The following is a 14868-nucleotide window of genomic DNA, read 5'->3' as shown; positions in this document are numbered from 1 at the left end:
TTTTAATTTATATGTATAAAAATAAGAAGCAACTTTGAAAATAACTTTCGTTTTTTATGAAATTATGTAAACCCCTACGAAGTTTTGTTGAATAATTGTTGAGATTCCTTAAACTAAAAAGAACAGCCACTGTGATATTTGTTTTATTGATAAAAACACCACAATAACAGTTCCCTTCACTTTTAAAAGAATATTAAGTAAATTTTCTGCAATATTTCACATTTGAATACAAAACACTTTAAATCAAAAAAGAATTTAATATTTTTAATCGCTGCTGACATCGCCTAAAATAAAAAGAACAGCCACTGTGATATATATTTCATATTTTAAATACATCCCAGCAACAGTTCTCTTATTTGAAACGATGTTAATATTTGTAAATTTTAAAATAAACAAACAAAATAAAAACTTCAGATGATATACATTGTTGATTATTTTACACCGAAATATAAAGGAAAATCACTGTGATATGGCTTTTTAAAGTTATCATATCACAACGATCGTTCCTTTTATTTCAATGAAAATCGTTTTCATACGGCACACTGTAAAAAAGAGAACTTTATAATTTTGAATTTTAAGTTTAGGTTGTGTCCCACAACGAACTTCAATGGTTGTCTAGCTTTATGAGAAACACGATCACTTAAAGCTAGACCACCAAAGAAGTTAATTGCTTGCGGTGTTTTATATCACAATTATTATTATCACTTTCAATAGTTTTTTGAAATTCACGATTTTGTGTTGAAAATTTTAAAATTATAGCACGAGTGTTCGGTCTAGTCACTTTGATAGCAAATGTATTTTTTTATAAAAAGGGACTATCCCAACAGTCGCTGTTTAATTTTAAAATTATTGTTTGCACTTTTATTTTATTTCGATATTTCTTATCACAGTTAAAAAAAAATAATTTGATGAATTTTTGAATTCAAAATCAGGAGACACACTTTGCCCAGTGATGAGGATTGAAACTTAAACCACCAAATGAACAAATTGTGTCTCTTGATCTTGCAAAATTTTAAAATTGGGTTTTTTGAATTTAAAATTATGAATGATCACTGAAGTTCTTCGAAAAGTTCACGAGACACATTCTACCCAGTGATAAGATCTTTCAACCACCATACTGAACAAACTGTGCCGCAGGATACTTTAAGGATAATTTTTTTTAGATTTCACTTTAAAAAATATTTGATTTTGAAAATTCAGGAGACACATTCAACCCAGTGATGGAAATTCTTCTAAGTCATCAGCCTGAGTCGATTGCACCTCTAGAAGATTCGAAATGTTTGTTTGAACTTTTAGCACTTTTATGGAGTTATTACTCTCAGGCCATTATAAGACAAACTTCACCCAGTGATGACTGAAAGTCTGTAAAACACCATCTGAACAAAGTTCGTCTTATAATAAGATGAGCTCGACCGATACTTCTTCTTGGTTGAAATGCGATATGATGTCCTACTGTGTGACAAAATGCAACTGATAACTTTCGAGTTCAAGTCGGAGTCTTTTATAGGAGAATGCAACTAGATAAGTATTGACATATCCAACTAATTACTTTCTTGTGCACCTTCTTAATTACCATTAGCGCGAGTGACTTTTATATACCTGGACAGGTCAACCACACCAAAAGTATCTATTCCTTAATGTCGCGATAGGGAAAATATGCAGTAAATCTTCTAAGTCCCTAATGCCCATATAAAAGATCAAGAAATACCCAAATTCCCCGGAGCAATAAAACACATATTAAAGGTAGATAAAGAAATTTCCGCGACGAAGACGGAGACGACCGGCGGCGTTGAACTGCCGACAACGCGACGGTATTTCACGATCACGAACAATGGAAAACGTTTTTGAATTGCAAAATTTTATGACGGGCAACAAGGATTAACCATTTTTCGCGGAAGGATCATAATATTTTCTCTTTTCCCTTAACTCAAAAATACTCTTGGGAATACCACAATTCAATAGTGCGATAGATTTGCGAATTATTTTATTTTTTTTTTTGAAAAGAAAACGAAAATATTGTCTTTGGAAGATTTCAAAACACAACCAATGTGATTTATTGATTTATATGATCCTTTTTGTTAAAATGCATACATGATACATCATACTGAGATTTGTCAAAATTTATTTTATACCACGTTTTATGACCATGAATCGGCTAAATCGTTTTCAAGGATATTAATACAAGTAAAAAGAAAAGAAAGGTTGAGTTTTCCACAAAGAGTTAATGAGAGTTTATAAAGTACCTTCTTAAGCGTTTTATAACATTTTCGAATGAAAAAAAAACAACAGAATTTGGTATTTGACATAAATAGGAAATGGGTTTTCTGAGAATGTAGCAACTGTACCTTGAGTAGTTTCAGAACAAATATATATAAGAAAAAGTCAGTATATTTTTAGGTACAGTATTGTCAATTTGGAAGTTTTTCGAAAACATCTATTTTAAATAGTATTTATTACTTAATAAAAAATTCGAGATTTATGTTTTGAATCTAAGTGAGATGTGGTTATAGTTTTAGTTCAGAATTTCTATTCAAATCTGTTAATGCATATTACTTGTACGTAAGTATTTTTTCCGAAAATTGCTCTAAATTTTACTTACACCTTAGAACTTGATTTTTTATCACAATTTATTGAAAACAAAAATAATATTGGTGGGACATTTCAATCAATCACAAACATCAAACCAATAGTTTTAACCTATTGGTTGTAATGCTAACCTTATATATAGAAGTATATAATTTGTATTTCTATACCTGGCTGCAACATTTTAAAACACAAAAAGAACTTCAACATTTTAAAACTCACCATTTTCCATATCATAGAAAATTAATTCTGGTACTTCAGGTTGATCTCAGAAACATTTAAAGTTTCCGTAGGTCCGTAGGACAGCATTTCTAAATTGGTTAATAATTAATCTTATAAAAATAGTAACTTGAACAAACCATTATTTGTGTTTTTAATCAATAGGTTTATCGAAGAGAAATTAAATTTTATGTGAGTGAGCCAATTTATTTTCGGACATTAATGATCTTAATACTTTAATACAAATAAAACTATCTTAAATAAAATGCTGATATTTATAAATGTGACTTGCATTAAAATCTTCAGAAATGTTTGTTTTTTAAATTTCCCTTGCCTATATTTATTGCAAATGTTCATTGATTACTTTAAGCAACATTTCCTAAAAGAAAAAATATTAGAAATTGCTGATCAATTGAACATTATTCCTAATAAAGAATTTGAGTTTAGGTACATAAACTGAAAAACGAGCGCAAGGTATCTAGGGGTTTGACCAAAAACTTTTCTACAGAGAACATATTGAAAAAACTTTAAAGAGAGATGGTATTGCGATAAAACTACTATATCCTTTTATCAAAAGAAAGTTCGTTTTTAGCAACGACAGTAAAATTATAATTTATAAAGCTTTTCAGGCAATTCTTGTATGGTTGCCAAATATGGGGAAAATGTGCAAAGTGTAACATCAAAAAACTGCAGGTATCTCAAAATAAATTGCTTAAAATGATGCTTAATCTTCCTTGTTATTTTTCTACAGCCGACTTGCATGGAAGGGCAAATATTGAAAAAAAAATTTATAGAATTGAAAAGCTGAATAATTAATTTGTATTAAAATGTGATTTTTCGGATAATCCATTGATCAACTAACTTATATCCTAACCATTTTTTCCGCAACTACTATAATTTTTTGTTAAAACTTGTAATTTTACTTATCGTTATATTTCCTTTTGGTTTTTTTGAAATATTTAAATGATGTTATTTACTTTAATATTATGTGCTATTAACTTATTCTTTATAATTTATTTATTTGATTTAATGCTTATTTATTATTTGTTCACCTCTATGTGATTTACACAATTATTTATTTACTTGTTTTTACTGTATTGCAATCAATTAATTTATTTATTTGTATATAGGTATTTATTTATTTATGTGTTTGTTTATTTATTCATCAAGTTCTTTGTACATTAGTAGTTAAATAACTATTAGTTTGATTGTTTGCTTTGTATTTATTAAATTATTTATTATTATTATATTTATTTATTATTATTATATTTATTTATTTCTTTAATAATTAATTAATTTATTTATTTATTAATACATTTAACCATCCATTATTTATGAAGTTTGTTACTAACCCAAAATACTAAACCATTTATTTCAAACAAATATGTGTAATTTGAAAGACTATGTTAAGACACAATGTATCAGAACATTTTTTTTTTGTTTATATTGAAGGTTTTTTTTTGTACTTTCCTTCAAATATTTATATAACCATAAAATTGTTAATTTTAATATTATAACTACTGATTCAGTAAAAAGATGTAATGTATCTATCTTACATCAAATCTCTGTATATGTAAACTGTGAGATAGCTTAGCAAATGTAATTCAAATACAAAAATACAAATTTATCTATCTATCTATCCAACAAAAAAAGGAATTAAATTTTTTGGATTCGGAGCATTTTTGTTCAATTAATAATTGATAAATTTCACTGTTAACGTCAATTACCAATATAGTTGACATATTTGAATATATGTATATTTTGACCATCTGTTTTGCGTGAAAAATAAAAGGTATAGTGAACCATAATTCTCAAAAGAATCTGGTTAGAATCTGACGGAATAAAATTTCCATCAGAATTTCTTCACTCAATGATGTTTTGAAATGTCAATCATTTTTTACTTTCAATCACAAATTCGCAGTTATTTAATTGATAATGACTTAGGAAAATATAAATTAATTGAGTTTTAAATTAATTAATTTATAAAATTGTTAACTTTTTTTTCGAAGTTATAACAATGTAATAAGCAATAAAAAAAATAAATTAATTCCTCATCTTTATTTAACTTTATAAGAGTACTTAAATGTCCTAGTAGCTGATGACCAAAATGTTTTAACTTTCTTTTTTTTCCTTACACTAGTATCTTGTCTATGAGTGAACAAATTGGAAAGAAATTTAAAAAAAAAATTATATTGCAATTTTATTATCACAAAAAAATCATTCAGCTTGGTTCCACATTTCACTTTCACCCAAAACTAAATGTCGGACGTCGACTCATATTAAAAATTGAAGCTCGAAATACACTTTTATCAATACTAATTTCTTTTATTTGAAGTTAAATTAAGTGGATTTCTGTGTATTGCATTTTGAATTTTGGAATTCTCTATTAATTTTAATACGACTAGATTTTATAGCTGCGATTTGGATTCGACGAGAGGAAAATATGGGTCTTTGAAATAACTCCCACGAAATAAGTCCCACTTTTAAAAACGATATAAGTCCCACCAAAAATTGCTATTCTGAAAGTGGGAGTTATTTCGTTTTTAAAAGTGGGACTTATTTCGTTACGCGTTTTTATTTCAAGTGGGACTTATTTCGTTTTGAGTGGGAATAAATTCGTTTTGTAGAGTGGGAGTTATTTCATACCCCTATATTTATATTTCGGTGGGATTTATTTCGTTTTAAGTGTCTTTGATAAAATACAGCGGAGTTTGCAGTATATTGCGAATACAAATTTTAAAAATTCTCCCAAAACACCGGCAGAAGTGCAAGAAGTTTTCCAAGACGAAGCAGTTTATGCTAAATTCGGTTATTCCAAATTTAATGACTTTGCATATTGCGTTTTTTGTTCCGAAAGAACTGTTGAATTGATGAAAGAATGCATTCCTGTTAATTCGAAAAGAAACATTTTAATTGATGGCACTTTTTCTGTACTTCCTCTAGAAAGCTTTAAACAACTAAATATTAATCTTACATTGTGAATATTTTGGTTCGGTAATTAATTTCATTCATAACTACATATAGATTTATATTATGTGTACATATGTATATATTTATTATTTCTATTTCTATTTTAGGTATTCCCCTTTCCTTTCTTTTAGTACTGATGACCAAAAAGGCTCTAAAAGCATATCAGCATTTATTAAGTTATATACAAAGGAGCATTATTGATCTGTCACAAGCAACCTTTATAACAGATTATGAAACAGGATTGAGAAGCGCAATTGAAAAAAGTTTCCCTGATTCAAAAATGTTTGGTTCCTGGTTCCATTATTGCCAGTCATTGCGTGGATTCATAACCATGAAGGACAAAAGGCTTTCTCAATATATTCAGCAAAATAAAGAAGCGTCTAGAATTTATCAATGGAATGCACATTTCGGATAGCTTCCAAATACTAACTGAAGATTTAGGAAAATTGAGCGCTTTAGATAGATTCAAATCATTTATAAAATATTTCGAGAATCAATGGATGCAAAAGGTACAATATTCCTTTTACATAATATTTACAAAAAGGTGTTATGATTTCATTATAACAGATCGGTCCACATAACTTTTTAACTTTTCAGTTTTCGATTCTGACATCCGCACTACGTCTGCAATAGAAGTCTGCAAATAGCGTCATAGGAAAAAGCATTCCAAAGAAGGCTACTTTTTTCAAATTTGTAGCATTTTCACAGATGCAAGAATTTGAAAAAGTAAGAAAATTTAAACTATTGATGAATACCAATGGTAGTGTGGGAAAAAAGCGTATTAAAAAGTCCTGTGTTTTGAAAGCAGATATGATTTCGAAATTCAAGAATGATCTTTTATAATGTGCTATAACTCCTTCTAAATTCCTTGACCAACTGGTGTTATCAAAAAATAATTTAATGGTGCAAATGGAGCCTGATGAAGGACTTTTTGAAGAATTATCATATTTGGAAGAGGACATTGAAGACGAGTTGTTAAACCATATTGAAACCAACCAAAATACAATTAATTATATTATGTGTGTGATTTGTTTCATAAAGCAGCCAAATATCTTATTTTTTCCTTGTAAGCACTTGAAAATTTGCAGTGAATGCTGCCTTACAATGCAAACTCACAAAATTGATCAACTAGTATGACCATTCTGTCGTGCAGAAATTCATGAAACCCTTCAAATATTTATCTGATAAATAAATGATTTTTTATGGAGGGGTGCGATAGAGCCATGAAATATAAGGCCATTATGGCTTTATTTCTCATTTTTTTTCTTATGCAAAAAGTTATATATTGGACATTTCGTAAAAGGGACAACCATAATTTTTTGCCCTCTCATGGCTCTCCTTTTTTTGTTATTAATTACTTTATACTTACTATAGTAAAAAAAAATAAAACTTTAAAGAAATGTGTACAAATACGTACCGAACTTAACTACTGGAAAAACAATATTAAAAAAATTGTTGACGTAATTACGAATGTAAGTGTTTTATTATATTTTTAGTAGGAAATTGGAATTCGTGTTCCATGTTTTCTAATACCACCATTACAAAATACAACTAATCACAATGCCACGTTAAAACTATAATACCTTCTACCATGCACTGGATCTTCAAGCCATTTATAAAAGTCGATAATTTTAATCTGATGGTCCTTCCGAAACGGTTTCCATCTTAATAATAAGAACAATTGATCTGTACTTAATCCATTTACGAATCCAAACGTTGTTACTAGTGGGACTTATTTCAATTATGAAAGTGGGACTTAATTCATTTAAGAAATATATTATTCAAGGGGGAGTTATTTCATTTTGAGTGGGAGTTATTTCATTTCAAGTAAATTTTTAAATCATTTCATTTTGGTTCGACTTATTTCGTTTTTAAAAGTGGGACTTATTTCGTGTGTGTTATTTCATAGACCCGAAAATATTTTAAAGCAGAAGTAATTAAAATTATAGAAAATGAAGCTTAATGAAAATTTGCACACAAGAAAGTAAAAGAAGCATAGAAAGCATTTAAACGATTTTTTAGCACGAAAATGGCTTGCATATAACATTTCAAGTGAAACACTGTTTCTTAAGAACTTTCAAGACTTTTTTTGTCACTTGAAGTGATTTCGAAGATCGATGGAAATATAGAATCCTGAAAACAATTTCACTCGATTTTCAATACAGATCTCTATTTTATTCCACTCGATTTTGGGACACTAGCTGCATAAGCATTTAAAGTATTGTGTAACATTGGTTTAGAACCTATATTTCACGTGGCTCAAATAAAAAGTCTTCTGCGAAATATAATAGTAAAAATTTGCAAAATTGCGATTATATAGTTGCTTGTATGTCACCCCGCTGCTAACATCCACATCATTATCTTCCAATTCCTTCCATAAAAAATCATTTATTATAGCTCGTTAGTTATAATTTCGAAAAAAAGGCCAAACCGCCAGAGATTAAAAATATATGTTTTTTAAAAATCAATGTTATTTTACTGAATCAAATATTCATTTTTGTTGTCAAGGATGAAGCGCAAAAAGCGGAATCAACGAAAAATATTTACTTATTCTGTAATGAAAATTCGTAGCCCAATTTGTATGACAAATTGATTTTATGCTCTCACAAGTACTACAAAAAGCAATTACGGAACGTTGTTATAACGTCATCAAATCGTTACAAACTTAAGATTCAGGAACAATTGTTATCAATAATTGACAAGTGTTAGGAAAAGAACAACCCTCAGCCCAACAACCAAACCAAATATGGAAAATGTTTTAAGACATCTGTTTACTTTCTTATCCAGCACAGTTGATATCTATATGACAAACTTACTGAAGTCTACACAACTCAGCACCTAAACGTGACACTGCAACGCAACTAACATTCCTCAAAGTTATGTCCAAGAATAAAAATTTTCTTATTTGGTATTAAATTAAAAAGGACTTCGTCCGAATTCGTCCGCAGGCCCCAAAATCTTCTTATTATTGCCAGAATTAAAACTATTACGGGACCAATAGTTCTTCAAAACAAAAATTACAAGCACCTACAACAAAGTTTAACCAATATTAAAATTAAAAAGAGGCTGGGATGAGCCCCACACTGGTAACATCCCATCCCGTCTGTCGATTTTTCTTGTTCAAAAATGTTTTAGGTTTTCGTGTTGGATTAAAAAAGTTGTCAGTTCAATTATTCTTAAATGTTTTTTTAAATTATTAGTTTTCAAATAAAGTAATAGTTTAGTTTGAAAATCAAGTTTGTTAAATAGATTTTTAGTCGGAAACAATTTTTTACCAATTTTAGTAGCATTGCTTAAATTTTAACAAATTCGATGAATGCAATTAATTTGTGACATATCAAGAACCGAACATCAATTTTTAACAAATTTGTGTACTATTTTTTGTAGATTTTATTTTTTTATGAAAAAACGGACTGTTGGATTTTTATAAAAAAAACTATTGAATATCGAAAACAATATTTTCTGTAAATTAAAAAAAGTTTGAAGACAGTATTTTTAATTTTTGGAAAGCTATTTGGTACGAAAGTAAATTTTTAGTAAGTTTTAGTATTGTTTTATGTTTTTTAGGTTTTTATTTTTTTTGTAAAAAACTGTCAATTAGATTTTTCTCAAAATTTTACTGAATGTTGACAACAGTATTTTTTAAAAGATAAAAGTAGTTTAAAGCTAATATCTCAAGGTTTTGAAAAGATATTTGAGTCGAAAATAATTTTTTACTAACTTTTATTAATTTTTTTGTTTAGGTTTTTATTTTTTGTAAATAAAACTGTCAATTCGATTTTTCTTAAAATTTTTCCGAATGTCAAAAACAATATTTTTAATAAGTTAAAATAAGTTGGAAGTCAAAATCTTAAGTTTTTGAAAAGATATTTTGCCGAAAAAGTTTTTACCAACTTTTCTTAAATTTTCTTTAAGTTTTTATTTTTTGTAAAGAAAACTGTGGATTCGATTTTTCTCAAAATTTTACCGAATGTTGAAAACAATGTTTCTTATAAGATAAAATAAGTTTGAAGCCATAATCTTAAGTTTTTGAAAAGATATTTAGGTCGAAATTCAATTTTTACCAACTTTTAGGAATGTTTTTTGTTAAGTTTTTTAATTTTTATAAAAAAAACTATCAAACTACCAAATGTTAAAAACGTTAGTTTTCGTTGCAAATTATTTTGAAGATGAAATCATTTTTTATTCGTTAAATTTTCGAGCTGAGAAATATTTTTTTTCAGTTTTTTTGATTTATAAAAATTTTTTTAAACTGCTATGGTAAAAAACAACCACCCACTCAATTTTCTTGATAGCCCTTTCTGAATTTTTCTACGTTATTATCTGTATAACAAAATTTATTTGAATTCTTTATCTTTCCTGGCTATTGACGTACGTACACACGCATTCACAGACATCTCTTTAAAAATCAGTTCAACAAATCGGCCCCAACACAATAACTTTCTATTTGAAGTTAAAATTTTAGTTTCCTACGTTTCTGACAAAATATCTATAATATTATATGCGGTTTTAGTACAACTAAGTTTTATAATAACTTGAATTTATTTTGGGATTAATAAAAAAAGTCACTCTAGGAAAATAAATTAATTTGTTTTTCGCTCTCTCTGGCATGTAAGACTCTTTTAGCAAGCAATACAAAACATTATTCATTTCGAAGAGCTTAAATATATAATCAATATTTTATATATACAATAACGCCCTAAATATGTAAGCTAGTGCTAGCAGGACATGAAGTACTTGTTCGAATCTTGTGTTAGAATCCATATCTTAAAAATCAGTCCTAAAAAATGTAATTAAGATTCTTATGGTTAGTTTGTAAGTTCGAAGAAAGTCACAAATATTTCAAAAGTGCAAGCAAAATTATTCATTTGCTTACTTACTTAAATACCAGGTTTGAATTTGAACATTGCAAAGTGTTTTTAATAAGCAATTTAAACGTTCCGCAACTTACCTTAAGACATCTGGTTGTGTGCTGTCTTGTTCACCCTTGTGATGTTTAAAGCAAGCAGTATAACATTAACACGAAAAAAATACCCCCCAAACCATACCACTGCCAACTTCGAAATTTGTCTGTAAACAAAAACCTTCTTTTCTTCAAACTCTGAGAATCCAAAATTTTCCATCCAAATACAAAAGAAAACACAACACAATAATTTTCGGTCGAAGAGTTCTTTATTTCTTTTCCTTTATTGAAAAATATGAAAATAAAATTTGTTTTACATTGAATAAAAAAATTTACATAGCCATAATTATATTAAAAAGAATATTTTTTTAAATTAAAAAAAAATACCTAAATAAAATTATCTAAATTTATTTTCGAAGGCAAATTTATGTACCTGAAAAATATCTAAATGAAAAACGAAAAAAAAAAGAATTAGTTAAGTACTATTTTTGTATTTAAAAATTGTAAAATTTAGAATAATAAAACAAAAATATTAAGATAAGAAAACTGAATAATAAAATAATCTCTTATTGATGTTATTAATTGTTTTTATTTTTAGTTTACTAATTTTTTATTGAACTCTCTTTTTCTCTTTCTCTCTCCTCTTTCCCAATAGCTGTCCACCTCTCCTTGAATCCTTTTTCTTTTTTTTAAATAAAACTCATCATGTATTAGAAATTTTACTAACACATTTTTTTTGTATTTATTTAATACCAATGAATTTAAATATATATACTTTTGTAATGTTTATGAATAATTAAATGGATACAGTTCAGAAATTAAACTTTTTTTTTGGATTTGTTTTATTTAATGTGACACCTACCATTTAATCTTATTTAATAAGTGTTTCTTTTGTTTATTTCTTTATAATAATGTATTTACAAAGTTGTATTTATGAACAGAAAGTATAGTTTTGAAAGAGATGTTCTATCTAGATCGATTGCAATGATAGACAAAAAAGAAGATAAGTAAATTTATAAAGCATAAGCTTGTAATGCAGTTTGCAGACAATTTTAAAAGATTTTCAAAAATAATGATTCGATTTTCAAGAAATAGCCGATTGATCACATAATATATGCAATTCATTTCACATCACGGCCTTATTAACTCATCTTTCAAAAGCTACAAATTCTTAACATACCTACCTTTCTATTACGAATAATAAATTTTAAATTTTCATTCAAAATTCCTTAACAATCAATATTGGGGAGTGCATTGAAAGCAAATACATACATCATACATAATGCATAACTTAAATATCCACACAAAATATCCACCTTGCTAAAACATATCTCAAAAATGAATACCTACTATATTTTTGATATGATTACAATATTACATAAAATTATAATAAATGTATACACCAAAATAATAATAAAAAAATATTAAATATGAGTACATGAGAAATTTTTTGAAACATTAAAATAAACAACAATTTTGTAATAGTTTTTGAATTAATTCTTTTACTATACTTTGAATGAAATTTTTAATACATAAGAGGTTTGAATTAAGCAAGTGAAGATACTTGAGACGGTTGTTATACTCTTATATCTAAAAGGGCCAAGTTGAACAGTCTTTAAAAAATCTCTTATTTCCATCTTAGGCATAAAAAAGTCTATAGGACTATTGAGTAAGCCCTTAAAATCTCAGCAGCGAAGACGATACTTATTATATTAACATCCACTTAATAACACTAGGTCTTTTGTTTCTTTAAGCTTAAAGGGAATTGGACGTACATAAATAGCCATAAGGTTTTATTTTTCAAATTATGTATTTATATGCAGGTACTAAGAAATTAGATAAGTATACGTCTGATGAAAAGCCATTCAATCCTATCAAGAGTTCCACTGTTATCGAAAACGTACGAGACTTTCCACTACGAACGTATTTGGTAATAGTTTTTTTTCGGGATTCGTAAAAGTTTCCGATAACGATGAAATTCGTGGTAGGGCTAATTATTGTCTCTACACCTTCCTTCTTCCTTATGTCAATTTCCGAATACAAATTCCACACCTTAGCTTTTCAAGCACATGTTTTCAATCCGAAATCATCTAATTCCTGGAGAGATCTTTGCTTAAAGGCACTTGTAAACCAAACACTATTATTTTCGATGGATATTCAAGGTGCTATTCGTTAGATGAAATCACAATATTTGTAGCAGCGCAGATTCATAGATTCGTAAACTCTAAACATTGAACAGACGATATTAGGGACTTGAAAGTAAGGCAAATTTCTAGCATCTTTTTTTTACAGCTGCTAAAAAATTGCCTTTCAATTAAGGCAACTTTGCTGGAAAGTTAGTCAAAAAAATCTCCCTAACTATCAAGTCAAGTCAACTTATGTCAAAATGACAATTGATCATGTTTTTTTTCATTCAACAACTTCATTATAATGCTTTCTGTATAAAGGTTACTTGTAAATTTGAAAAACAAATAAGTAATATTTCTTAACAATACAAAATACAAAACGTGACGGACTTGTAGCTTATAGCTTGTCTCAGGAGTTTTTTGCAGACAATAATGATTTTGGTAGTTCTTGTACTATAAACTTGAAGTAGTTCTGAATTTTAAATTCATGACACTTTAAAAACTAACTAGTTGTCCTGGTCAAAATATACGTTCAAAGAAGGAAGTTGACTGGAAATGAAGCCCCTTACGTTGCCTGAACCTGCCCATTTTGTTACTAGATTAGATCTTATTGACTGCATTTAGTGAATTCAAATTGAATTTGGTTTGCGTTTGCGTTTGCTCGAAGCGATTTATTTTATAGCATTGTTCAGAAATCAGGAAAGACAAACCAACAAGTTTTGAATCTTATTTTATAATTTATTTATATCTAACCCTTAACCATCTCCTTCTTATTTCAGTGTCCCGTCAAGTGGGGTCTCAGATATAATTACGTTTGCTGATTCACTTGTCGACAAAATTACGTTTTTTAGGATAGTGATGTCCTTAATTCGAATCTCGCATCTTGTTTTTAAATTATGCCCCTTTAAAACCGCCAAAAACAACCAAAAACGATGTTTTTAAGACTCAAAATGTATTTTTTGACAATAAATTGTATGATGATTTTGCAAAGTAAAAATCTTTCTCTTCTACATACAATTTAAATCATTTCAGTGCCTTACGTAGTTTTGGAAATTCTCATTAGTAATGAGTCTTTATTTGACTCTATATAAAGTAAATACATTCATTCTAAATTCTTTGCTCTTATTTGGGAAACCCCCTTTTGTTTCAATTTTTTGAAAATACTTGAGACTACTGTAATTAATTTCTGTAGTTTTATATGTTTTTTATTTGAACTTCGATTTTGAACTGGTTAACTAGTTTTTATGCGCAAAAGTCCCTAGTTTTGTTTATTTTTTTTTAGTTGGAATAGCAGCAATTCACCAATTTAAAATGTCAGCAAGAAAATTAAAGCATCTTACTTTTGAACAAAAGCTGAAAGACATATGTATATGAAGTTGAGAGTGGTGTCAAAAAGAAAATCGTAGCCATAAAAAATGGATTACCACTTTTCACCATAATGAAGAACAGAGAAAAAATGCTGAAACTTCACGAAACGAAAAAAACCTCTAAAATGTGATCGTGTTGACAGGACGTCTCCAAATGGTTTAAGGAAGCCAGGAATGAAAACCTCTTAATTTCACGGACAATTATAAAGGATTTTAAGGGTGAGCAATGTCACGATGGTAAACATAGTAAAGAGCAGCAAATATGAGTGGAAAAGAAAAACTTAAAATTCTTTTGATCGGCAAAAGCAATAAGCCACGATGTTTACAAGGAGTAAAGCCTTTACCTGTAAAGTAAGAGGGAAACAAAAAGTCATGGATGGTAACTGACTTTTTTGAAGATTGGGTTAAGTAGTGGGACAAGGTATTTTTTAATCAAAAACGAAAAATTCTTCTTTTTTTGACAACTGCAGTGCCCACAAATCACCAACAAGCTTAAAGTCTATTAGCTTGTTTTTTTCCACCAAACATGACAGCTGCCTTACATCCAATGGATCAAAGTGTTATGCAGAATGTTAAGTGCTTCTACAGAAAAAGAATCATCAGCAAAATAATTTCCTCCCTAGAAGAGGGGAATGTTAGAAATTACCTTACTGGACTGCATAAAAAATGTTTCAAAGTCATGGAACTGTGGATTTGGCAA

The sequence above is a fragment of the Eupeodes corollae genome, chromosome 1 (assembly GCF_945859685.1).
Source record: "Eupeodes corollae chromosome 1, idEupCoro1.1, whole genome shotgun sequence".
Lineage (NCBI taxonomy): Eukaryota > Metazoa > Arthropoda > Insecta > Diptera > Syrphidae > Eupeodes > Eupeodes corollae.
The sequence above is the reverse complement of the archived record's forward strand: the minus strand, read 5'-3'. Positions refer to the sequence as shown.